Source organism: Oryctolagus cuniculus, chromosome 10 (assembly GCF_964237555.1).
Source record: "Oryctolagus cuniculus chromosome 10, mOryCun1.1, whole genome shotgun sequence".
NCBI classification, from domain to species: Eukaryota; Metazoa; Chordata; class Mammalia; order Lagomorpha; family Leporidae; genus Oryctolagus; species Oryctolagus cuniculus.
The window spans coordinates 51,164,681-51,190,659 of record NC_091441.1 but is presented as its reverse complement, the minus strand read 5'-3'; the positions used below and the strand labels follow the sequence as shown (position 1 = coordinate 51,190,659).

Below are 25,979 nucleotides of genomic sequence, written 5' to 3'. Positions count from 1 at the left end.
CGACCGGACCTCCCTCTTCCCCCACCCCGCTCCCCAGTTCGCAGAAAACTTTGCAGGGGGAAAAAAAAAGAAAAAAAAAAAAAAAGGAAGGGGAGGGAGAGCTGTCGGTGGGGGCGAAACCCTCCCAACTTACCCTCTGGCGGCGCGGCGCGCGGGCCCGGGCAGGAGCGAGGGAGGGCCGGCAGGAGGGCGGGGCGCGCTCGCTTCTCTAAGTAATGCCCGAGGCGCGGCGCCCCCTCTGCCGCCCCCTCATTGCCCCCCGGAGCCGGGGGTTTGGGGCGGCCGCGGGTGCTGCAGCGAGAAGCCCGAGTGTGGGGCGGCCCGGAGCGGAGCGGAGCAGGCAGGTTAATGAGCAGGGTGGAGGAGGCACGGCGAGGCCCCGCACCCTCCCGGCGCCCGCGGCCAGGGCGCAGCGGGCGAGGCTTGGGAGCGGGACGGGGCTGGCGGCGGCGGCGGCTCCCCCACCTACTTGCTGGCGGCGAGGCGCGGGGGCCTGGGGCCAGCCGCGCGGCTCCCAGCTTGCTTTCCGACTCTTGCGAAGGAGCGAAACACGCCCCACGTCAGCCTCATCCCTCTCCACTTTTCCAACTGCCACTTTTAAGCTGTCATTAAAGACCTGGGGCGCTCCCCGTAGGTCTGGGGCAAGTCCGCGCCGGTCCAGCCAGCCCCGGGAAGGAGCGAGCCAGCGAGCGAGCAAGGCTGGGAGGGGCAGGTGGGAGGGGATGCGCAGGACCCCAGGGACCCCCTCCCCACGCTCACAGGCCGCCGTCCTCCCTGCCCCGGAGCGAACTGACACAACTCCCTCGGGCGAGGCTCTCCACCAGGCTGGAGCCCAAGCGGTGCCAGGCCCTACGGCTGGGCGGGCGGAAAAAGTGCACTTGGGTCTCGGCCGCCGCCCCCGCCGCCGCCCCAATCCCGGCGGTGCGGATCCCGGGCGTGCTCTCCCTGCAAGTTTGCCAACCGCCATGCGTTTGCCCGCGGGGCTGCGCTGCCTCCGGCGCGCGGGGGCGGGCACCTCGGAAACTGGAAAGGCAGCCAAAGAGCTCGCCGGGTCCCGCTTTCCCATAGGAGCCACTGTCCCACTTGCAGCCCTGCGCCCGCCCGCGGCGCGCCCAGGCTCCGGGCGCGTCCTCGCGTCGCCGCCTCCCGCTCTCCCGGCCCACGAACAGCGCCCCAGAGCCGCCCTGGTTCTTAGCCGCAGAGTCCGGACTGCCTTCTGATCGCATCCTAAACTTTACGCTCCTTGGGCAGTCCGGGTGTGCCCGGGTGAGCTGCTGGGCTCCGAGTTCCTGGGGGGCGAAGTCCAACCAGCAGAGTCAGGTCTAGGCAACCCGCTCCCAGGCCGGGCCGGCTCTGGTGGGAGGCAGCCGCGCCAGTGCCTCGAGTGCGCGCTCGAATTTGACTCCAAATCCGAATTATCGGCAGTCAGGTCAACTTCTCCGTCTCCTTTTTCCTTGCCCTCCCGTCCTGCTTTCAGGGCAAGTTACCATTTTACGCATCAAGAGAAACCCACCCATCAATTTGTAACTTAAAATGTTTTTAAAGCAAGGGAGAGTAGGTCCGCGGGCGGCGTGGGCGCCTAAGTGGGACTTGGTGTCTTTTTTTTTTTTCCCCCAGGTGATCACTGCTCGCCCTCGGGTAGCTCCTGGGCCCTGGACGCCGCACAGCGTCGGGGCAACCGCGCCAGGTGGGAAGCAAGTCCCAGCAAGTCCCTGCCTCGCGGGCCCCTCCGGCTCCCCGGGGAATAGACGCGCGCGCCAGGGCTGTCCTCCTCCCTGCTCTGCGCGGAGATTCTCCTGGCAGGCGAGGAACCCCGAGGTTGCGCTCCTCCAGAACCGTCCCCGAGGTGTGGCCGGAGAGGTGTGCGGCTTTGTTCGCTCTGTACTGTCCTGTCCCCCTCACCTGCCTGGGAACTATGCGAAAAATCGCATTTGTTTTCTCCTAGCCCAGGACAGTGGGCAGCTACGCTGTTTGCACACACGGACCCGCACACACGAACTGGCACACACCGGCCGTACACGGCTACTTCCGGGGGGCTGGCCCTTTGTCCGGGGATGCGCCCTGGTTTGCCGGCCGCTCGGGCAGAGTGTTGAGAATCTAAGTGGGCGCCAGGCAAGCTATCCAGGGGATCGCTAGGGGTTGCTTCACGGCGGCAGAGGACCGAGGTGCCGCGCCGCGCAGCTCCGGGCTGCGCTTCGGGCCGGGCCGGAGCACCGAGGCCCAGGCTCCGGGCGGTGATCCGAGCCGCTCCCCGCATCCTCGCACTTGGGCAAAGCAGCGGGGCCCACCCCCTCCCACCACCAGCAGCTCCCCCTCCCCGCTGGGCGAGCTGCTTTGAATTACTCGCAGTTTGCCGGAGGCGGTGTGCTGGGTTGGACGCTCCGGGAAACAAAGCAACCAAAAACAGCTCCCAGTTGACGTCAACTTATTTCCAGAAAAGAAAATAGTTTTGTCCTCCGAGGACAAAATACCCCCCAGGCAGGTCTCTACTGGTAAAAGTGAAGGGAAAGAGGTGGGAAATGGCAAACTGAAAAACCTCAAGCCCAAATTAACTTTTTAACGGACTTGGAAAACCTGCAGATTCAGGTGCTGCCTGGACGCTTTGCAAACAACGGGCAAGACCCGCAGTAAAGTTAGAGACGACAAACGCACCTTGGAAAGTATTCCTTGGCCTGATTATCTGGCCTCTGAGAGTCGGCTTCGGTGCACAAGCTCCTGAAAGGCTACCAAAATTCCTTACCCATCATCGTATTTCAGCAAATACTGGAAAAAGTCCTGTTCAAGTTAGTTAGGAAGATCTAGAAAAAACAAGCAGATGGACACCCTTTTTCTTCCTGACCAAAGGGAGAGAGAATTGCTTAATTTTTAAAGCCCAATAACATAAAAATTACAGTTGCGTTCATAAAGGCATTCAATTGCAGGTTTAATAAGTGCTCCCATACAAGCATCCTGTGGTTCGACATTCAGTTCCGACTTGAGAGAACCATAAAAGCTTTCTGCTGATTATTTTTTGTGGACAGGCAATATTGGATGTCCCTTTGCCCATCAGCCCAGCTTGTGATTCCACCATTTGACTCTCTGGCATCAGGAACCCAGCCCCCTCACCCCTGAGCAATCAGCAAAGATGATTTTGTGTCTTATGCAGGCTACATGGCTTCTTTATTTTAAAAACAATCCCAGGGCTGTATGGGCAATTGCTTAACTGTGAGAATTCTTTACTATAGTAAACTACCTTAAGATGTTTACAACTTGAACAAGATGCTCTGCATTTTTTTTGTCTCTTTCATCATCATTATGAAGAGCCACCTATATATTTGAAAGTACTGACAAGGTTATTTTGGGAGGAAAACACCTGGTTTTTTCCTCATTTTATAACCCAGCTGCTCCCATTTCAGGTTCACACTTCATGAAAGTTTACACCCCACAGAAACATATTTAAGTATATGTTTCTCATATTTTTATTGTCGATAGCAATTAGGACAACTTTATAAGTAAGCAGTTAAGGCAACCTCTTCAAAAGCCAAAACAATATTCTTGACTTTTAATTTTTAATCCTTGCGCCCAGAAATTGCTCCAGTTTTCTGAGCATCATCTGTTATGTCCTTGAAATAGCTGCTTTGTATCTCCCTGTATCCTCTACCAAACCAATATACCTTTATAGCTTCAGGCTGGTGCCTGGGACACGGTGAGCACTCTAGCCATTGAATGAAGCAAGTCTCTGTATTTAGTTAAATCCTATATTCAGCAGGAAACTTTATTGTAAAACACATAAATATCTTGAATCTGAGTTTCTATATGAAAAATCAGAACAAAAAGTAACTACAAGGCAACATTTTAGCTTGCAACTTCAAATGGACTTAATGACTGGTTTAAATTAATAGTTCCCTGTCATGAGTTCTCACTCCTGTGCCACACGCTGCAGAAAGCCATTGCAGAAGTACAGTGGGAGACCAAGTTCTCCCCAGGGGTTAATGTTGACCATTCGGAAGGCAGACTAAGGAGTAGAGGTGTCTTGTGTATTAGGAGAGGTAGTTTGAGTGGTATTTAAATTGGTAAATTCAAGGGATTTTGTGGGCTCTTGGGCGGAGGCCAGAGAAAGCTTTTAGTTCATCACTTTAAAGAAACAAATCAAAAGAGAAAGCCATACTCTTGATTTGATTACTGAATGATTCATAACGTGCTCTGGAGATTAAATATGAATTCAAATTAAAGCTATTTTACGTATCTTTATTTCAGAGTTCCACTATTAATTCTGTTAAATGGAAGATCATCTTGAATAATGTTTTTTGAACTCAGATGAAAACTGAACCCATGTATTCTAACTACACAAAGTGGAGGAAAAGAAAAGTAACTCCACAAGGGTAGAAACTCTGCCTTCTTTTTGGCCTTATCTCCAGTTCATTTCCAATACAGCTCCTTAGCATATTTTAGCAGGGGGGCTGACACAGAAAATATATAAATATTTATGAGTAGAGAGAAAGAGAGAGAGAACTCAACAAGAGGTAGTGAAGCAGAATGGCCGAAAGCTTCATTTCTGAAATCTGACTTCCTGCAACTGGATCCTGGTTTGCCCAAGCAGCCACCCTGTTCTGTCTCAGTTTTTTCATTATTACATTATCTGGGTGATGATGATAGTGATCTAACGGTCCCTTCCTCATGGGATCAATTAGAGAAATAAGTAAGCTAATTCATATTTATAAGACACTTAACATGCTTAACATGGTACCTGAAACATTAGCAAGCATCCAACTATTGGCTTTTATCTATTAAAGCTCAACTATTTCCCAAACTTTATATAAAGCAGAAAACTAAGGCCAGTGACTCTTTTTTTTTTTTTAAAGATTATTTATTTATCTGAAAGGCAGAGTTACAGAGAAGCAGAGGCAGGGGAGAGACAGACAGAGGGAGGGAGGGAGGGAGGGAGGGAGAATGTCTTCCATCCACTGGTTCAACCCCCATGTGGCTGCAGTGGCCGGAGCTGGGCAGATCCGAAGCCAGGAGCCAGGAGCTTCTTCCAGGTCTCCCATGCAGGGGCCCAAGCGCTTGGGCTACCTTGTACTGCTTTCCCAGGCCATAGCAGAGAACAGGATTGAAGTAGAGCAGCTGGGTCAGGGCTGCAGGCAGCAGCTTTACCCACTACGCCACAGTGCCAGCCCCAGCCAGTGACTCTTAAAAAGGGTAAGCCACATGGCCAGGTCTCCCAGATGTCACCAAGGTAGGCAAGGCTGGTCCATTGTCCATGACCAGGCTACTTGATCCCATTCATCCTCCAGGGAATCAAAGAAGGGAAAAAGGAAAACATCTTCAAGGGAACATTCCCTGCCTTTAACATACCCTTGTGTGTAGTTTGATATGGAAATCTTGGGAAGGCAGAATAGTAGTAAACTGAGGACTTGGACTATGAGCAAAACAGAAATAGCTTAAGAAACAGAATATTCTCTTCCTGGGCTATTGAAAGTAGGGGTGCAAATTTGTGTCTTAGAAGAAATGAGAGTAGGTTAAGCTTCCACCTGCAGTGCCAGCATCCCACATAGGCACCAGTTCGAGTCCAGCTGCTCCACTTCCCATCCAGCTCCCTGCTAATGGCCTAGGAAAGCAGTGGAAGTTGGCCCAAGTGCTTGGGACCCTTGCATCTGCGTGGGAGACCTGGAAGTAGCTCCTGGCACCTGGCTTCTAATTGGCCCAGCTCCAGGATTGCGGCCATTTGGGGACTAAACCAGCAATGGAAGACCTCTCTTTCGGTCTCTCCCTCTCTCTGTTTTTAACTCTGTCTCTCAAATAAATAAATAAATCTTTCAAAAAGATAAAGAAGAAAAAAATGAGAGTGAAGAATTTAGAGACAAAAGAAGTACCCACAAATCCAACCCAACTAGAAGGAGATGCTTTCTATTGAACCTTTGGTTTGCATTACCTATTTTTTTTCCTTTGATTATTTCTGAAACAAGTACAAGTGCACGTTCATGCATGTGCGCATGTGTGCGTGCATATACACATGCACACACACACACACACACACACCAGGTCAAACTTAACACAGTGATTGACAGTTTAGTGTCTAATTAGTGTCTAATTGCCACCTGGTAACAGTAATTTTTGATCTTTGCACCTAATAATCACAAGTTTCCTAGCCTATTTTAAAGGTAAATAATGTGCATGAGGGATGTCATTTTCTATAAGTAAATTGTGCTTTTATGGTCCATAAAAGTGCTATAGTGCTATTTTTCTTTGTTCTAACATTCTGATAATGAAATTTGACTTGGTTAATAAACAGGTCAAATGTAAAGGTTGTTAAAGTTAAATCAAAGCTAAAATTAATGATGGTAGTCTTTCTTTATCTTTAAAGGGCATGTGGGCTTGAAGTGGATGTTAGTCCTATTATTAAATAACATTTATTTCAATGTCATTGCAATACTAATTATGGTGGGAAGAGAGCCAAAGGTGTATGTTAATATGTTATGTAACAAATAGGTAAGGTGTTTTTAAAATAATGGAGTAGCTATTTATAATGGTCTTGGAATACAAAATATTCCTGAAAATAATTTGTTGTATTTCAAATAAAGTAGTCTGTTAAATCAGTAAAAGCAAAACAAAACAAAAATTTTATGAGTCACTTTATAGTCAAATGTTGGTATGAAAGTGTTATTGTCATATTTTTAATTGTCAATATCAATTAGAATAGCCATTTTTAAACTTGATACTGTATTAGAATAAGAGATTAATTTGAACATCTGGAATAAAATGGTTAAAAGGATTTTCATACAATTTGTAGGCATTATACACATTGTTTACAACAGCATTGGTACTTAGATTTGAGGAAAGAGAAATCTGACATATTTTAATGCCTTGATCCATTTAGAATAGCCTTTTAACAAAGCAATTAGGCAACATCTTCAAAAGCCCTGACAATATTCATATTCTTTGACCTAGAAATGACTTCTAGAGATTCATCTTCTTAAGAAATCTCTCTTTAAAGATGTTTATTACTTTATTTGAGAGATAGACTGACAGGAAGAGAGAAATTTCCATCCACTTGCTCACTCTCCAAATGCTTGCTATGGCTGGGGTCAGCTTTCTCTGAGATCTTTCTATCTCATTTTCTTTGTATTTGGTAAAGTTTGGTGTATTGCTTGTAGACCACTTGGACAAAGGAGTGTTACAGCATATGTCACAAGGTGTACTCTAGAGCTATATTTCAGCATGTCTTGGAGACCTACCTGTGTTGACAAAAGTTTAGAGCACATTTCTTGAATGAATGAAGGAGGATTTGGATTAGGATAGAATCATGTCTTCCCAGTGTGTCTATAGCAATGCCTGGTGCCATCTGAGGAATAATGATGGTGAAAGCAGAGGATCAGTTTTAAAGCTCATATGTCACTACCTTCATGACTTTGAGAAAGTTTAAGGTCCAGAGTTTGAAGCTCTAGATACAAGAAATTGGTATCTAGGTGTATCTCGGCAATTCACAGGACGTGCGGAGGAGTGGGTATCTACCTGCCCCGTGGCTGTTGCTAAATGAACTAAAAAAGAAGAAAAAATCCTCTTTTAAATACCCAGAAGCACTAACCCACATTTTGAACTAATTGACTTACTTTTTCTTAGGAAAGCTTAATTTAACTGATAGGGGCATATGGGTTTATCTGAATATTTAAGGAAGCCCTGGGATGGGTTTGTTCTATTTCTTTTTTTGATGCTGGATTTGCAGGCTCTGTGCCTGATGGAAGAAGACTGCCTTGGAGAGGGGCAGGCAAGCAGGAAACCTTGTGACCTAACCTCTCTATTCTGTCAGCTAAGGGTGCTGAGCCAGGGCACCCTTGCTGCTAGTAGTGTTTAGTCTCCCTGTGTCTCTCCTCCGATTAGGATACCACATGGGTCACATGTTGTCATTCCTCCAAATCCAAACACACTCCCCTGCTGCTGACTGCATTGTTGGTTTTACAGTCTTTTCTAGATGGCTCATTCCCTTAAATTAAAAAAGACAAAACAAAACTGTGGCTTGTCATTCTTCCCTGACTATAAAAGCAGTTAAGCGTTCATTGGCAAAGATTCAGAAAGTAGAGAAATCTAGAAAAATGTACCTGCATCATAGCATTTAGTGAGTGCTTACGGGGGTCTGGTCTTTGATGTTAACTCTCTCAGCTCCTCCTTAGGAGTATTTGTGAGGCTTGTTCCTCTTTTCCACACGTGTGGAAACCCAGAGAGATCCCATAACTTTCCCAGCATCACACAGCTAGTGAGGCTGGACTGAGAGCACACAAACTTTTTGAACGGTTCTCCAGTCCAGGCCATTCTTGGTGCTTTTTTTCAGTGCCCAGAGAAAATCACTCTGCATTTGGGTGTATCCGTAATTCCAAACACCTGATCGTGGATGCTGTGGTTTGAAGGTGCCATGTGTTGGAGACTTAATCCCCAAAGTTATATGTTAATGGCATTTGAGAGCTGGGACCTTTGAGGGGTGAATGGGTTATGGGGGCAGGATTAATCTATTCATGGATTAATGGATTAGTGGGTTAATGGGTTATCGAGGGAGTGGCTTTGTTATAAAAGCGAGCTGTCGTGGCATGCTTGCTCTGTCTCCCCAGGTGGTGTCCTGCAGTGCCTAGCCAGCCTGCAGGGAGCTCCCACCAGCAAGAAGGCTCTCTCCACATGCGGCCCCTCGACCTTGGACTTCCCAGCCACCAGAACTGTAAGAACGAAATCTATTTTCTTTATACATTTCCCAGTCTGTGATATTCAGTTATAAGCAATGGAAAGCAGACTAAGAGAGTGGGTTTTTGGCAAATTCTGCCAAGCACAAGTTAAGAGGCAGGCAGGGGGCAGGCGCTGCATCCTTTGGGAGCCTGCGTCCCATATGAGAGTGCCTGGGTTTGATTCTCCATTCCAAATCTTGTCCAGCTCTCTGCTGAAGTGCCTAGGAGGCAGCAGATGATAGCCCAAGTACTTGGGTTCCTGCCACCCATATGTGAGACCTGGATGAAGATCTCTGTCTCTTTCTCTCTCCCTCTCTGTCATTCTGCCTTTCAAATAAATACATCTTAAAAAACAAAACAAACAAACAAAATATAATGGAGAGAGAGAAGCAGCAAGACTCTCTGAGAACATACCTAGCCTGTGTTTGGGGAGGAATAGGCTCACATGGTCGACAGTTTTTCTTCTGTCCTTCTTGTGGTTATCTGACTTCAGTCTGCCATGGAAAAAAACAGGAACTCATTCTCCACCCGGCTCTGGGAAGTTGAGTTGAACTATTGCGGTTTGAGGATGAGCTCCTCTCCAGGCCTCTTTGCCATCCATATGGTGACATATAAAGTACAGCTTTTAAGTGCATGATTGCAGAAAAGCCCAGGAAAGTGCTTGCTATGGACTTGTTCCCAGTTCTGTGGCATTTGGGATACTACAAGGGCTTTTTTGACCTTAGCACCATGCTTTGGCTACTTTGCATTCTAAATCACTATTTGGCTTTCCTAGAATTGTTGGCTTTTAGATTTAGAACCCAAGGCAGAAGTTCAGAGTACATCAGAATCACTTGAGTTACATGAGGATCTGCTTAAAATGCAGATTCCCTGGCACCAACTCCCAAGATTCTAATGGAGTCGGTCATGGTTGTGGCCCAGGAATGTGCATTTTTCAGACACAGCTTAGACAATGCTGATACTAATCTGACCACACTACGGGAAACACTGCTTCAAAGCCTAATATAATTTATCAATCATTCCAAAAGATAATAAAATAATTCCTCCTTGCAATGATGACTAAACCATTTTGGGGCTGTGAATTCATCTGAGAACCGGGTGGAGGTCACGAAGCCGCCTTCAGAAGAGGCACATGCATAGCCCACCTTGTCTGCCGTTTCGGGCACCAGAGTCAATGCTGATGCTAAAGCTCTGCTCTCTGGTCTTCAGCACCACTTTGAGATGTTTCCTTCCTGATCAGAGTGACAACACAGCTCCTTTCTTACTTGAGGTCCAAGTCCAAACTCCCCATCATCTTGCCTGGGTTCCCAACATTGTCCATCGCATCTCCATCACAGGAGTGCAGTCCCCAGTGGGGGCGGAGGGACTCTGGAAAGAACAGTGTGGGAAAGTTCAGACCCAGGGAGGACCTGTGGCTGGAGTCCCCAGGACTGTGGTCCTCTCTGATTCAAGCAGTGTAGCGTGGGGCTGAGAAGGTGTAAGCTCTTGGATGCTGTTGCTGCTGCTGCTGCTGCTGCTGCTGGACTCCACTGTGAGATCCCTGGCCCAGGAGAAGGTGGATAAACACATCTGCATTGGCTTGAGTACGGTTTGTGCCCTCCACCTCTTCATGTTGCAATTTCATTTCCATTGTGGTGGTAGTGGGAGGCGGGCCTTTAAGAGGGAATTTGGTCTTTAAAAGGGATTAAGCAACTTTCTCACAGGACTCGATTAGTTACCACAAGAAAGGGTTGTTGTAAAGTTGCATCTTTTCTGTATGGGTATGGGCCTGCCCTCCTGCTTTCTACCTTGACTTGGAACGAGAGGCCCTCACCAGTGCTATGCTCTTGGACTTCAAAATAAACTTCTTTCCTAATCAGTCACTCCATCTCGGGTATTTTGTTATGGCAACAGAAAACGAGCAAAAATAATACCAAAAGGGAAGCATCAGCACAGCAAAGGAGGGAAGGTGGGAGCTAGGGGTTAAGGGTGCGGAGCCTGCTGGGCCTCTCTGGGTGGACTCAGCAGGACTGGGGGAGTCTTTCATGGGACTCCCAGGGTTGAGCCTCTGGTGGGAGGAGCAGTTCAAGTGCCTGAATCTTGTTGGGCACAGCCCTAGAATACCAGCTTCCTTTCCAGCTGGGAACTTCCTCCACTCCTCTCTGTTGATGTAAATTCTCTTGGTTCATTGAGGTCTAGCACAGCAGTTAAAACGTGACTTGGAGCACCCACATCCCCTGTGGAAGGGCGTTGGCTCAAGTCCTGGTTTCACTTCCAATTCTAGCTTCCTACTAATGCACACTCTGGGAGGCAGTAAGTAGGGCTCAAGTAATTCAGTCCCTGCCACCCATGTAGGAGGCCCAGATGGAACTCTAGGCTGTAGGCTTTGTCCTAACCCAACCCTGGCTATTGTGGGCATTTGGAGAGTAAACTAGCAGATGGAAGATCTCTGTCTCTGTCTTTCTTTCAAATAAAATGCAAATACATTTTTAAAAATCCCACTTCTCCAAGAAGGTAGAATGCAGAGACCTTTCACTAAGCTGCATGGCCAAACCCGTGGCTGGTGTCCTGCACTGGACCGCATGCCTTCAGTTATGAGCTGCAGCTTCTTTGGGTTGCATTTGGCTTTTCTTCTTTCTCACTCCCTGGGGTTTCATCTCTGTGGGAGGCTTCACACCACACAGTAAATTTTCTTACTGCCTATACCCTGGAATCACCAACGGAGTTTTTAAAAAACACCAGTCCCACTGAATAATTTTAAGAGAGAAATGTCAGCCTGTACCACCCTCCTAAAAAAAAAAAAAAAAGATAAAGGAAATATGGCAAAAAAAATTTTAAGTGCTTAAGGCATGGAGTTTTTCTTCTTTTCTACTTTTGTGTGCATTGAACAGTCTCATAATAAAAAAAAAAAGTATCAATGCCAGGTCCCACTCAGACTCATTAAAATGAAAGTTCCTGTGGCCAGGCTGAGGTCTCTAGAGTCCTTCTACACTCTGGTTTTCTGTTATCTAATAACTTGTCCTTCTCCAGGCCTCTCCTAGACTGCATTGGTTTTGGGCATTGGCTGCATGTTAGGATTGCCTGGAAAAATTGCAAAAAATAAGGATCCTTAAATCTTTTCTCTAGAGAACCTGATTGTAGGATGGGGTCTGGGCAGAGGGATGTTTCAAAGCTCCGCAGGGGATGCCCATGTGCAGCAGATTGAGACTCAAGGACAACTGGCATTTGCTGTTGGTGAGTAAAATGCACATGCTTTTGGAGCCAGCTCTGTGGTGTAGCGGGTGTGCCTGTATCCCACATGGGCACTGGTTTGTGTCCCAGCTGCTCCACTTCTGATCCAGGTCCCTGCAAATGGCCTGGGAAAGCAGTGGAAGATGGCTCAAGTACTTAAGCCCTTGCACCCAGGTGAGAGACCCAGAAGGAGCTCCTGGCTCCTGGCTTTGGATCGGCCCAGCTGTGTTGCTGTGGCCATTTGGGGAGTGATCCAATAGATGGAAGATCTCTCTCTATTTCTCTCTAACTCTGCCTTTCAAGTAAATAATATTTTTTAAAAAATGCACATTCTTTTCTATGCAAAAATTTATTTCTGGTAATCTGGGTTGCACAGATTTAGTTGTAAATATACAGATACAAGGATGCTCTTGAAGCATTAGTTGCAATTGAGAATCACTGGATAAAACTTAACTTTAAAAGTTGTTGGTAAATAAATTGTATCATCTATAGAAGAGAACATTAGCTGTAGATACAGAGAAAAGCATAGATCTGTAGGTGCTTAATGGAATAGTCTCCAAGACATTTTATTAAACAAGTAAAGAACATTAATGGGGGCTGGCGCTGCGGCTCACTAGGCTAATCCTCCACCTGCGGCACAGGCACCCCGGGTACTAGTCCCCGTTGGGGCGCCGGATTCTGTCCTGGTTGCTCCTCTTCCAGTCCAGCTCTCTGCTGTGGCCCAGGAAGGCAGTGGAGGATGGCTGAAGTGCTTGGGCCCTGTACCCATATGGGAGACCAGGAGGAGGAGCCTGGCTCCTGGCTTCGGATTGGCACAGCACACCAGCCTTAGCAACCATCTGGGAGGTGAACCAATGGAAGGAAGACCTTTCTCTCTGTGTGTCTCTGTTTCTTTTTTTTTTCTTCTTTTTTAAATTTATTTGACATGTAGAGTTATAGACAGTGAGAGAGACAGAGAGAAAGGTTTTCCCTCCTTTGGTTCACTCCTCAAATGGCTGCTACAGCCAGCTCTGCGCCAATCCGAAGCCAGGAGCCAGGTGCCTCTTCCTGGTCTCCCATTCGGGTGCAGGGGCCCAAGCACTTGGGCCATCCTCCACTGCCCTTCCAGGCCACAGCAGAGAGCTGGACTGGAAGAGGAGCAACCGGGATTAGAACTCAGCACCCATATGGGATGCCGGCGCTGCAGGCAGAGGATTAACCAAGTGAGCCATGGCACTGGCCCTCTGTTTCTTTTTTTGAAAAAAAATTTCTTCTCCCTTATCTACTGATGGGATTCATTCTCATTATGAAGGTCTGTGTTTTATTTATTTATTTTTCAAAGATTTATTTATTTTATTTGAAAGGCAGAGTTACAGAGGCAGAGGCAGAGAGAAAGAGAGGTCTTCCATCTGCTGGATCACTCCCCAGATGACTGCAAGAAGCCAGGAGCTTCTTCTGGGTCTCCCCATGGATTCAGGGGCCCAAGGACTTGGGCCATCTTCTACTGCTGTCCCAGGCCATAGGAGAGAGCTGGAACGGAAGTGGAGCAGCCAGGACGTGAACCGGGGCCCATATGGGATGCCAACACTGCAGTCGGTGGCTTTACCCACTAGACCACAGCACCAGCCCTGCTGCTCTGTTTCTAATCCAGCTTCCTGCTAATGTGCCTGGGAAAGCAGCAGAAGACCAGGATGGAGTTCATGGTTCCTGCCTTGCTGTTGTGGCCATTTGAGAAGTAAACCAGCAGATGGAAGATCTTTTTTGCTTGCTCTCTCTTTCTCCCTCCCTCTTCCCCTCTCTCTTTCACTCTGCCTTTCAAATATTTTTTAAACAAAGAAAAGTGTTAAGTCTAGTTGCTGAGAAGAACTGACATTATCTGTCCATATTCTACAAATGTGAATGCATTGGATAAAAGCAACCACATGAAAGCATTTACATTTAGGGGAAAGAAGTGGTATTGAGATTTAACTTCTTATATTCTATATATTGGTATTGTTGCCTTTTGCAAGATGGATATGTGTTCCCTTACTATTTATTTAATAGAAAATAGGTCCATATGCTGATACCTCTGAACTCTGTCCATGTGGCCTTCATTGCTCTGCTGAATGGCTCACATCATCAGGTGCCCTGGTTCTATTTGTTTGCATGTCAAAGAGATCCTCCAAACTTAACTAGCTTAAAACCAAAATAATGATCTTCACACTACTTTCCTACATTTAATGAACCCACCCTCCTTTCTAGAAGTTTATGTCATAGGGTGGGTCACATCCAAACTTTTCTAATGGAAACTGCATTGCTTGCAACAGATCTGTCAAGCCAAGTATTCATTATATGACCAGTGGCTACAACCCATGTGACCAAGGGTGGGTCCCATGATAGATTAGGCTACCCAGAAACTTGGATTGAAACTCATGACACAAACAGTCTCTCTAGGAATTAGGATGAGAAAACAGTGAGTAGTGCAAAGGACCCTGGGAACAGCCCAGTGCTGCTCCTGGTGTGGACTCTCACTGAGGGTCCACGGGCTGGGGGAGGGAGAGGGGGGTGCTCTCTGATCAGACCCACTTTCCAGTCTCATTCCCAGGGGCCCTGACCCTCCTACAATTCCAACTTTGAGTGTCAGTGAGGTTCCACTTCCATGGTAATCCCACGACCTCCCTACACTGAATCACCCCTGACTTAGATTTCTCTTGCTTACAACCAAGAGACCCTCACTATGTCCAGCTCTCAAATCTCAGACTCAGTGAAAGGCACCACAATCTATCCTCTACCCATAAAGACTGAAACCTGGACACCACTCCCTCTTCCTCCTCCTTCAAGCTCCTCCCCTCCACTTCTACAGTTCTGACTCATGAGTTGTTTTAAAGCCATCTACTATGTCTTCATCCAAACGTGCATTAACTGTGTTTCCCGTTGTATTAGTCTTCTCAGGCTGCCATAACAAAACACTACAGGCTGAATGGCTTACACGACACATATGTATTTTCTCACATTCTGGAGGCTCCAAGTTCAAGTTTAAGGTGCTAGCAAGGCTGGTTTCTGGTGAGGCTGCTCTTTCTGGCTGTAGATGGCTGCCTTCTCTCTGCATTCTCACATGGCCTCTCTTTTTATAGAGGAGTTCCTACCTCATCCTTTTGACATCATTTAGTCTTAATTATCTCCTTAAAGATGCTGTCTCCAAATAGAATAACACTGGGGTTAGAGCTCCACAATATGAATTTGAGGAGGCACAGCTTAGCCATAACAGCCTCTAAACCTGCTTCTCCTTCTTTATTTCCTTTCTCTCTCTCTCTCTCTCTCTCTCTCTCTTTTAAAGATTTATTTATTTGAAAGTCAGAACTACAGGAGGAGAGTGAGAGACAGAGAGGAAGAGAGGTCTTCCACCTGCTGGTTCATTCCCCAAATGGCCGCAAAGGCAGGAGCTATGCCAAACCAAATCCGGGAGCCTGGAACTCCATCCAGGTCTCCCATGTGGGTGGCAGGGGTCCAAGTACTTGGGCCACCTTTTGCTGCTTTACAATGTGCATTAGCAGGGAGCTGGACAGGAAGTGCAGCAGCCAGGACTTGAACTGGTGCTCAAATGGGATGCTGGTATCCCAGGCAGCTTAACCCGCTGTGCCATAATGCCAGCCTTTTTTTATTTTTTTCTGCCTCTGCAATGCTTCCAACTAAAAGCTCTGTAGTTGCCTTCACTGCTCCCTCATAGTCATGTCTGCTGTGTCCCATTCAGCTCATGCTCTGTGGTTCAGAGGCATCACGCTAACCCAGGCCACTCCTGCTGTTCAGTGTTGCAAGGAACACAGCAGAGGGCAAGAGTGGAGGCAGCACCACCCATGAGAGAGTGAGCAGGCTTAAAACGTGTCCTGGCTGTTCTGTTCCTTCTCCTTGGATGTGATGCCTTCAGATCCTCTAACTTGGACTACTTGCATAGAATTCTATTCTTTGAAAACCAACATGTGTTCCTGCCTACTCCTTTAGTGGGGCCCACCACTCCCCAACACCCAGTGCACCCTTCAGCTACCAGAAGTCAGAGTTTCCTTGAGAGAAGTTATCTCTCATGCATACCGTGGCTCATGCTCCCTTGGCCCGATCTTCTCTTCATGCCCTTGATTGACGACTGAACTCCCAGAAACCTTTTGGAATGAATTCCACTGTTACGTCTTCTGGGAAGCCTTCCCATGGCTTCAGAAGCCTCTGGCATCACTTCCTCTAAAGTAAGAGAGTAAATGCATGGCTGCTGTGGTGGCACAGAGAGTTAAGCTGCTGCCTGCAACACTGGCATCCCCTGTGAGCGCCAGTGGGAGTCCAGGCTGGTCCACTTTCTATCCAGCTGCCTGCTAATGTGCCTGGGAAAGCAGAGGATGGCTTAAGTGCTTGGGCCCCTGCCACCCATGTGGGAGACCCTGATGAAGTTCCAGGCTCCTGGTTTTAACCTGGCTCAGCCTTGCTTGTTGTGGGCATTTTAGAAGTAAACCAGCAGATGGAACATTCTCTCTCTCTCTTCCTCTCCCTCTCTCTCTCCCTCTCCCTCTCCCTCTCTCCCTCTCTCCCTCCCTCCCTCTCTGTAACTTTACCTTTCAAATAAATAAATAAATAAGTCTTTAAAGAGGGAGGGAGAGAGGGAGAGAGAGAGAGAGAGAGAGAGACAGAGAGACAGAGAGACAGAGAGACAGAGAGTAGTGGTTAAGTACATGGGTTCTGGCATTAAGCAACTTGGATTCAAATTCTGACACTGCTGCTAAAGTGTAGTGTAATCTTGGACAAGATCTTTCACCTTTCTATGCCCCAGCTTTCATTTGCAGAAGCGGGGAATGTTGTGAGGGATCAATGGGCTAATATGGGTGAGGTTCTGAGAAGAGTGCCTGGCACACTGCCAAGTGCTCAAGCTGCATTAGCAATGGTCATGCTCCTGCCACCATACCTCTAGCACCCACCACAGAACTGGGGATCTTTCTATCTCCACTCAAGTCCTCCGAGGGACCTGCTGAGACTTTGTGGCAAATCCCCACATGTTGGACAGACATGTTTTTAGCAACTGCATATATTATAATTGCTGATTTTCTCCTTCGGTTTCATTAAAAGAGAGGGACTTGGTGGTGATGACTTTGTATTCACTTTGCCTAGCACAGTGACTGGCACATACAAGATATTCCCTAGATAATTGTTGTATTACTGCAGCTGTGAATTCACTTGCCTATACCATCCATTAGGCTGAGTGCTCCTTGTATCTATCTCAACTCCTCATAAAAGGAGAGGTGGTGGGGTGATGAGTTAAACTGAATACGGCCTCTGAGCCAGGCGCCCCCATTAGAATCAGGCAGTGCCGCTTCCTAGCTGTGCAACCTTGATTAAGTCACTTTTCCACTTATCCCAGTGAGCTCGTGCTGTGGTCCCAGCCTGGACTCCGGCTTCACTACAGTGCACCTGCCATCTGAACCGTGAAGATGCACTCACAGCCTGGACTCGGCTTTAACCCGCTGTGCCACGGCACCAGCCCCCCTCAGGTTATCTTTCTATACCATGCCAAGGACATGAAATAGTTCTCTTCCTTTTTGTTTTTAAAATAGAAGGACTGAGATTCCCTCCTTGAAAATCCCAGTGCAGCACAAGCCTCCCCAGAATGTGCTCTGGGGAGATACAGAGCACCAGTCAAGGATGCATCATGGGCTCTATGAAAGAGTTTTCCTGTCTGCTGGCAAGAAAGTAACTTGCACTTCTGTTTTCAGTGACTTTCACTTTGTGGGCATTAGTTTGATTCCTCTGAGTTCCAATTTACTTTTCTGGATGAATTAGGCTGTCTTTACTTTGCTGTTTGATGCTTGTGTGGGGGGCGAGCATGCTTTGTTTCCAGAATTTCTTCCCTGTGGGATGCTAAAGTGCTAATGCCAATTTTTTATTTTTTCTCAAAGAAGGATGGGCGAGTCAGATTTAGTACTAAGGATTAACTCAGCAGTGCTTGCTAAACTCTTTGAAATCATTAGATAAAAAGCAAAAAATGGATCTGTACTAAGAATAGATATCATTGCTATTTGTGTTAGGATTATGGGAATTTGCCATTCCAAGAGTATATTATTACTGGATGGGTAAATTTTTTCTGGATTTATGATGTTAAGTTTGATTTAGGAAAAATGTGCTTCTTTCACAAGTATTCTTTACATTTCTTACCCAAGAAAACATTCAGATCTTGGTAAAGTCTCAGCCCTGTGGGATATTCTATTTCTTCATTCTCTGCCCAGTGCCTATCACAATGCTCACAGTAGGGACCAACAACCATTTGTTGAATGGACTCGAATCTAATGGCTGGCCATTTTGAAATGCTGTCAAATAGCTATAATTAATTGTTTCCCCTTCAGCTAATTCATTGTAAGATTTGGACATTTTTGACGGGGGTTGCAATCATCCGAGAATCTTAGCGCAGTTTCTGCAGTCTGCCTGAGTAGGGAGTAGGAAGCCAGAGTCCATGAGGACAGCCGTGTCTGCCCGGCCTCCTGCCCTGTGTTTTCCCTGGCTGTGCTTCTATCCCACCAGGCCCACACCTGCACTGCAAAGGCATCGCACCAATTCCACCCAGCTCATTCTGTCCCAAAACAAACAGAACTGGCCACCCCCAGTGCACTGCCAGGCTCTGAGCAGGTCAACAATTCACTGAGAAGACAACTTTGAAATGCTTCTGCCTACAGTGGGTGAGCATGGGCACAGAGATGAGATTTCCAGCCTGACAAATCCACCTGGGGAGTCGGAATTCGCAGTGTGGGGAGGGAGTCTGTTTATGGGGCACCTGCACGAGCAGCCTGCCTGTCAAGAGCCATGAGGCTGGCACTTGGAGGTTCAACTTGACGCTACAGGCTCTGCAGTCTCATCTCAAAGTTGCAGCCCACACAACTGGCATTTCCCCTGGTGGCTGGGAGAACCATAGACAATAATCCCCGTGCTCTGTTTTGGAGGCCACATCTTGAAGGGGATATGAAAGGGATGCTGACCCACCCAGGCATTTGCTCATTTCTTCCCAGGAATCTGTGCCCCAGTGTTCCCTGGCTGGTTAAGTACAGCCTTGAGGGGAATATCGTAGAGGGTTACTCCCCAAGACAAGAGAGCAGGGGAGAGCTTTTACCTGCTGCAAGAGGCTCTCTGGAAGCTAAGGAAGAAAAAAAGGGAAGGGACTTTGAGAGTCTCTTGCCAACTCTCTTATCCCCTAGTAGAGTCCAAATACTGATCAGTCTCCCCGATACTAGTTGTCTAGTATTCCGCAAATTGCTTTTGTTTTCAACTTTCATTTTATTTTAGATGCTGAGGGAGAGGGAGGGAAGGAGGGAGGGAGGGAAGGAGGGAGAGAAAGAGAAACAGAAAGAGAGAGAGAGATAGAGATCTCTTCCATCTGCTATTTTTCTCCCCAAATGCCTGCAGTAGCTGAGGCTGAAATCAGTAGCCTAGAACGCAATCCAGGTCTCCCATGGGGGTTGGCAAGGACTCAAGTACTTTGACCATCACCTGCTGCCTCCCAGCAAGTGCACTAGCAGGCAGCTGGGATCAGAAATGGAGCCAGGACTTGAACCCAGGCACTCAGATATGGGATGGGGACATCCCAAGTGTGTCTTTTTTTTTTTAAGATTTATTTTATTTATTTGAAAGACAGAGTTACAGAGGGAGAAAGATGAGAGAGAGAGAGAGATAGAAAGAGAGAGAGAGAATCTTCCATCTGCTGGTTCACTCTTCCAGTGGCCCCATTGGCCAGGGTTAGGCCAGACCAAAGTCAGGAGCTTCAGCTAGGTGTCCCACACAGGTGTAGGGACTCAAATACTTGGCCATCTTCTGCTACTTTCCCAGGCACTTTAGAAGGGAGCTGCATTGGAAGTGGAGCAGCTGGGATATAAACTGATGTCCATATGGGATGCTGGCTTAACTTGCTATGCCACAGCACCAGCCCCCATGTGGTGTCTTAGCTACTACACTAACTGCCCACATCTACAAGTTACTTTTTAAACAGATAGAGGCAAACACCACCAAGGACTCAAACACCACCAAGGCCTCTATCTGTTAGTATATCTTCTAGAACAGGGGATTGGGATAAGAACCCCCCAGGCATTTCTTAGTTTTTCAAGAAATGTATTACTGTTTAAAAGATTGGAAAGTTGTATAACAATTGCTCTATCATAGGCAGGGGTGGTGTAGGAAAGGGGAACTTCCCTGGTTCTAGTACTTTTTTTTTTTTTAAGATTTATTTATTCATTTGAAAGGCAGAGTTACAGAGAGAGAGAGAGAGAGAGAGAGAGAGAGAGAGAGAATCTTCTATCTGCTGGTTCATTTCCCTGGGCTGGTCCGAAGCCAGGAGCCAAGAGCTTCATCCAGGTCTCCTACATGGGTGCAGGGGCCCAACCACTTGGGTCATTCTCCGCTGCTTTCCCAGGTGCATTATTAGGGATCTGGATCAAAACTCAAACCAGCATCCATATGGAATGCTGACACTGCAGGAGGCAGCTTTACCTGCTATGCCACAGCACCAGCCCCTAGTACGTCTCTTAAAACATTGACCACAGCAAGTAGAACTGAATACACACCTGAAAGAGGATGTTTGAGATTTCTCCTAATCTCTGTGAAAAAGCAGTCTGCCCCTTTCTCTCTTCCTCTCTTCTTTATCAGAAGAAAAACAATAAAATCACACATTTTCAGGAAAAATATTTTTATGACATCAAAATCAAGATGATCAAGGCCTCAGGATTTTAAGTTAGCATATTTTAGATGTTTTTCCTCCATAGCTACTGGGCAATTCATTTCCTACCTGTTTCCTCTCTACTTAATGCAGCATGATTAACAGATTCCATAAAGTGAAGCCGAATGAAACTCCAGATACAGCAAAGGTAATATCAGTGGAATTATTAAGGAGGGAAGAGTGGAATAGTTAATGGATATAAATGAACCCAGCTCACATATTTTCCAATGCTTTTTCCCCTCATTTAACATAGAAAAGTGATTATTTATATAATCATTGTATTTTAAACTGTTATACTCTAATATAATACAAGTATAAAATAAAATAATTGACACAATCTGTTGAGGGCTTAACCAAGGCCAACACTCTTCTTGCCCCCCATTCATTTGTAATTCATTTGCTGCTACTGATAAACTTTTGATATCCAGCTCTGTGCACTGGAAGCAAAACACTGGAATCTCAACAGACCACTCTGATGTTTTCTTGTGCTGAATCCACCTTTGTTGGTACTGTTAAATCTCTAGGGGCCGGCGCTGTGGCAGAGCTGGTAAAGCCGCCACCTGCAGTGCTGCCATCCCATATGGGATCTGGTTCGATTCCAGGCTGCTCCATTTCCAATCCAGCTCTCTGCTATGGCGTGGGAAAGCAGTAGAAGATGACCCAAGTCCTAGGGGCCCTGCATCTGTGTGAGAGACCTGGAAGAAGCTCCTGGATCCTGGCTTTGGATTAGCACAGCTCTGGCCATTGTGGCCAATTGGGGAGTGAACCAGCGGATGGAAGACCTCTCTCTCTCTCTCTCTCTGCCTCTCCTCTCTGTGTGTAACTCTGACTTTCAAATAAATAAAGATATTTTTAAAAAATCTCTAAAGCTGCATTCCAGATGCATTTGCTTTGTAAAAATAAAGTGTCCCCCCTCCCTTTTTCTTTTCTTTTTTTGGTTTGGGCTGGAGGGGCACGAGAAGAGTTACTGTTTAAAATTCTAAAAAGGCAATTAGCCTGTGACTTGACCCCAGCGCCACTGCACAGGCAGAGCTGAGACACCATCAACCACAGCATGTAACTGAGCTTTGTCTGGTGTGCTAGAGTTTACAAGGCACTCTCCCAGGTACTATCTCATCTAAACTTCACAGCAACAAAAGGAGGGAGCACTATCATTATTTTCCACTTGACAGAGAAGAAAACTGAGGCCAACAGCATTTAAACAACCTGGCCCCAAATAACCCAGGTAGTAAAGTGCAGGGTTAAGGCTTTGATCCCAAATCCTGCACTCTCACTCCACTACAGCTGCCACCTAAAAACTGTAGAAGACACCGGGCTCGGAGAAATCCGCTAGTGCTTTAGGCAGAGTTTCACTCAGTAACTGATAAAAACCCACTCAGATCTCTTCCTTCCTGACAACTCACAGCTCAAATGTCAGGAACAAGAAACACTTCCTACCCCTCTCGCCTTTCTCCCGCCCCCGACCACACTCTTCTAGTCAGGCTGTCAGATTCTTCTTGCAAAGCATTCGGGACTCGAATCAGGGAGGTGGGGTGCACGCTGCCTGGATTCTCCTGACAGTGACACCTAAACTGCTACATTAATTGTTGAGGGGGAAGTCAGGGTACAGATTATTCACAGAGTGCAGATGATTCCCCACTCACCTGAGGTTATGAAATAGCTCCTCTAACTTGCTCTTAACCCTCTCCTGGCTCAGACTTGAAATCATGGACTGGAGTCAGTTTTAGACAGAAAGGCACCCTGCTTGTGAAATGATTCACTTCCAGTTTACTAAGAAACCTGGATCACCTCTGGAACCGAGACTAGCCAAAGCCATGTGCAGGCCAGAGTTATGGGGAAGTCAAGGGCTCTAGGCAGTGAAGTGTGCAGTGAGAACCTCACTTCTCTGTAACCAAAGATTCTTGACTACAATATTAAAGACATGTTTGTAAAAGTCATTGACTAGGGCCCGGCGCTGTGGGCGTAGTGGGTAAAGCTGCCGCCTGCAGTGCCAGTACCCTATGTGGGTGCCGGTTCCAGTGCCGGCTGCTCCACTTCTGATCCAGCTCTCTGCTGTGGCCTGGGAAAGCAGTTGGAGGATGGCCCAAGTCCTTGGGCCCCTGCGCCCACATGAGAGACCTGGCAGAAGCTCCTGGCTCCTGGCTTCGGATAGGTCCAACTCCGCCGTTGCGGCCATCTGGGGAATGAGCCAAAGGATGGAAGATCGATCTCTCTCTCTCTCTCTCTCTCTCTCTCTCCCCCTCCCTTCCTCCCTCCCTCCCTCTCCCTGCCTCTCTGTAACTCTGCCTTTCAAATAAGTAAATGAATCTTAAAAAAAAAAAAAAAAGTAATTGGCCAGTAATACAAAGCAGACTGTATTCACATGCTAGATAGTAAAGCAATGAATCTCCAAATAGGGAGAGCTATATTTACTTTGGAATGACCCAGAAGGGCTTCATGGCAATGTGGAGGGGGGAGGCTTGGTATTACCCTTAGGGCAAGTTCTTGGTTAGGCTGTTGTCTATCTCACGTGAGAATGACACACAGAAAGCCATGTTCTTTTATCAGTTTTCCAAGGGAAATTTGGAGGAGAAAGATGCTTGGGAGGACCAGATGTGAGGAAAGGCAAAATCGGAGGAACACTGAAAAGAGCAGCTTCTAGAAAATGCTTTCATTAGAAGGAATCCAGTGAAGAAAAGCTCATCAGGGGAACTGGGCTGCAGCGTGCTCACTTCCGCTAATTTATTCTGAGACCTGTGACTTGAGGCCAAATGAACCTTGCTGAGCCGGAGTTCCTTCATCTCTAGCATTAAAGATTTTCTATGATGCCAATGCCTGGACTTGAGTTCCTTCTTTCCCTAACATTAAAGAACTTCAGCGACTCCAGTGACTCAAGCCTTGGGGACAAGAGGCAAATGTGCTTCAGTTGACTGAAATGAGAAAACATAGAAAAAGGCTTTTCATCATGAGGGCCGTGTAACTCCCAGCTGTCTGAGGCACACCCTGCGTGTAACTCTAGTCTTCCTTAGAATGTTCTGTTACTTTCTGAGTAGTAGACGCTTCAAGTTATAGGAAGACCCTAGCATTCTAGGTGCACTCTGCTACACTTTGATCATGACTGTAGCCTTAGAAAGTCCCAGGATTACTTTCTGAGATGCCCCAGTATATTCTGAGTGTAACTCCATTTCCAAGGATGTGCAGTCATTACAGCTACGTGACTGTGAGGATGTCAATGTCATGCTCTGAGGATAACCCAATTACTCTGAGTTTGTTCCAGGCACATCCAAGGTTCAAAGGCTACTTTTTGCCAAAGAAACACCGAAATTCTTTACTTCTATTTCTTGTGTTTTTATTCGTAAATATACATTCTACTTAGCAGTTCTCAGCTTTCTTTTATGGAACACAATGGCTTAAAACTAAATTTCCAAGTAACCATTGCATATGAACTGAATTATTTCTCACTAGTTAGAGGACAGGGACTGAGCCTGCCTTTTTGCATTAACAAGAGCCAATGTTGTCCCTTGCACATAGAAGGCCAGTAAACACAACACATGCTACTGAATGCATGAACGGGTAAGCAAATGAAAGACAGGGCTCCAATTCTCCGCACTTTGGAAAATGTCCATAGCCTTAACAAAGAGGAGGAATAATCAAGAGCACTCCGTAGTGCAGTTTTTAAAAATGCGCACATCTGGTTCAATGGATAGATGTAGACATGCCTGAATCATGTATGGTGATTATGTGTATTAACTAGAAGTCATAATATAACCATTTCTAACAAAAAATATTCCTTTGGAAGAGATCACAGAGTAGCAAGTATAAGCATTGCTAAAATGTGTATGTGGATGTATATGTAATATATTTGTGCACACATATACATATTTACATATGTAATATATATGCATATGTATGTAATATATATGTATACATATATAAGTAATATTCTGTATTGTCTCTTTAAACAATGACATACAGAGGAGTATTAGTATAGTAGCAAAGAAGAACAAATTAGCCCACTGAGTGACTTTATTCTAGTTGGATATGAAACAGCAGATCATGCTTAATTCTGTATCCATTTTTTAAAAGTTGAATCTCCTGCTAGTGGTAAAATTCTTTCTCCTTGGCACTATTACAGAATGACAAATGAGATTTTTTTCCATGTGAGAAAGTTACTTCAGGAAATTCAAGGGAAGTGAAAAGTCTCTGGCAAACCAGTACATGAGTCAGATTTTGCACAAGTTCTTGTTATCAGTTTTGGGTGGTATTTTATTAGGGCCAGAGTTATCAGATGGGCTCATGGGGGTAAACATCAGGATGACTGTGACAGTATGATTATCCCATTAAAACTGATCAGGATATGAAGTGCTTGGTTGCTTTTGGGTACAGGAAATGCAGCAAAGGACTTCCCTGAAATAGTTAGATTTGGAGGAAATTATTTTATCTTAAATACATCATTAAGTTAAAAGTTGATTTGCTAAGATGCACACTATGCAAATATCTTTTCAGCTAACTGGATAGATACCAGAGGTTCCAACCCTATTGGATTCAACAGCTCCTTATTGTCCTGCATAGATACCATAACCTAGCTAAAAAGATTGTGAGCTATAGGAGTAGCCAAATTCATAGGGACAGAGTAGAATTGGGGTTTCCAGGGGCTGGGGAGGAAGCAATAGGGAATTAGTGTTCAGTGGGCACAGAGGTTGAGTTGTGCAAGATGAAAAGAGACCTATGGCTGGTGGTGATGGGTACCCAACAAGGTAAATGTACTTAATGCTACTGAATTATACATTTAACAATGGTTAAGATGGGGGCCAGCATTGTGGCATGGAGGGTTAGGTTGCCACCTGCGACACTGGTATCCCACATTGGCACCAGTGGTACTCCACTTCCTATCTAGCTCCCTGCTAATATGCCTGGAAAGCATTGGAAGATGGTCCAAGTATTTGAGCCCCTGCTACTTTGGCCTGGCCCAGCCCCAGCTGCTGTGGCCATTTGGGGAGTGAACCAGCAGATGGGAGATCCCTGCCTCTCAAATAAATACATTATTTAAAAGGCATTTATGGTGATGACCAAATACTGAGTAAAAATGTACTAGTTCAAGACCTTCAGATGGACAGACTTCTGCCATACTGCAGTTCACCTTCAAAATGTCATGGTCTCACAGTAAGAGAAGACAAGTGTGAGGTGTAATGAAGATCAAGACTCTTCCCGAAGGTTATTCTGCCAGTGATTTCATCGTAGATATAATGAAGTAACCTGAAATCCGCAGGGTAATTATGTTAGATAGCCTCACGTCATCCTTGATTCATTCCCAGCATAAAACCGTTTCTCCTGGGCTCTACAAGAAACAAGCTTGGCTAAGACAAGCAACCCCCAATTATAGTGATAGCTTTGCTGTGGAAAAAAATAAACGTGTA

The 25,979-nt window shown here is 46.3% G+C and overlaps 1 protein-coding gene and 1 long non-coding RNA gene across 4 annotated transcripts in view; one reads left to right on the top strand and one right to left on the bottom strand.

Annotated features, from left to right (window-relative positions):
- KCTD1 (potassium channel tetramerization domain containing 1) overlaps window positions 1-25,979 on the bottom strand; it is a 214,721-nt gene that overhangs the window by 110,905 nt on the left and 77,837 nt on the right. Inside the window, exon 1 of one of the 3 annotated variants that reach the window (XM_070050357.1) lies at window positions 470-602. The exons of 1 other annotated variant lie outside the window; for it this stretch is intronic. The gene's annotated coding sequence lies outside the window, so the exon portion shown is untranslated. Of the gene's footprint in view, window positions 1-133; window positions 273-469; window positions 603-25,979 lie in introns of those variants that run through there. One more of the 3 variants, XM_070050359.1, reaches the window with a different exon arrangement.
- Window positions 1-25,979, top strand: part of LOC138844036 (uncharacterized) — a 92,017-nt gene that overhangs the window by 1,582 nt on the left and 64,456 nt on the right. The window contains exon 2 of the long non-coding RNA XR_011379377.1: window positions 8,580-8,683. This is a non-coding gene — a long non-coding RNA (uncharacterized lncRNA). The remainder of the gene's footprint in view (window positions 1-8,579; window positions 8,684-25,979) is intronic.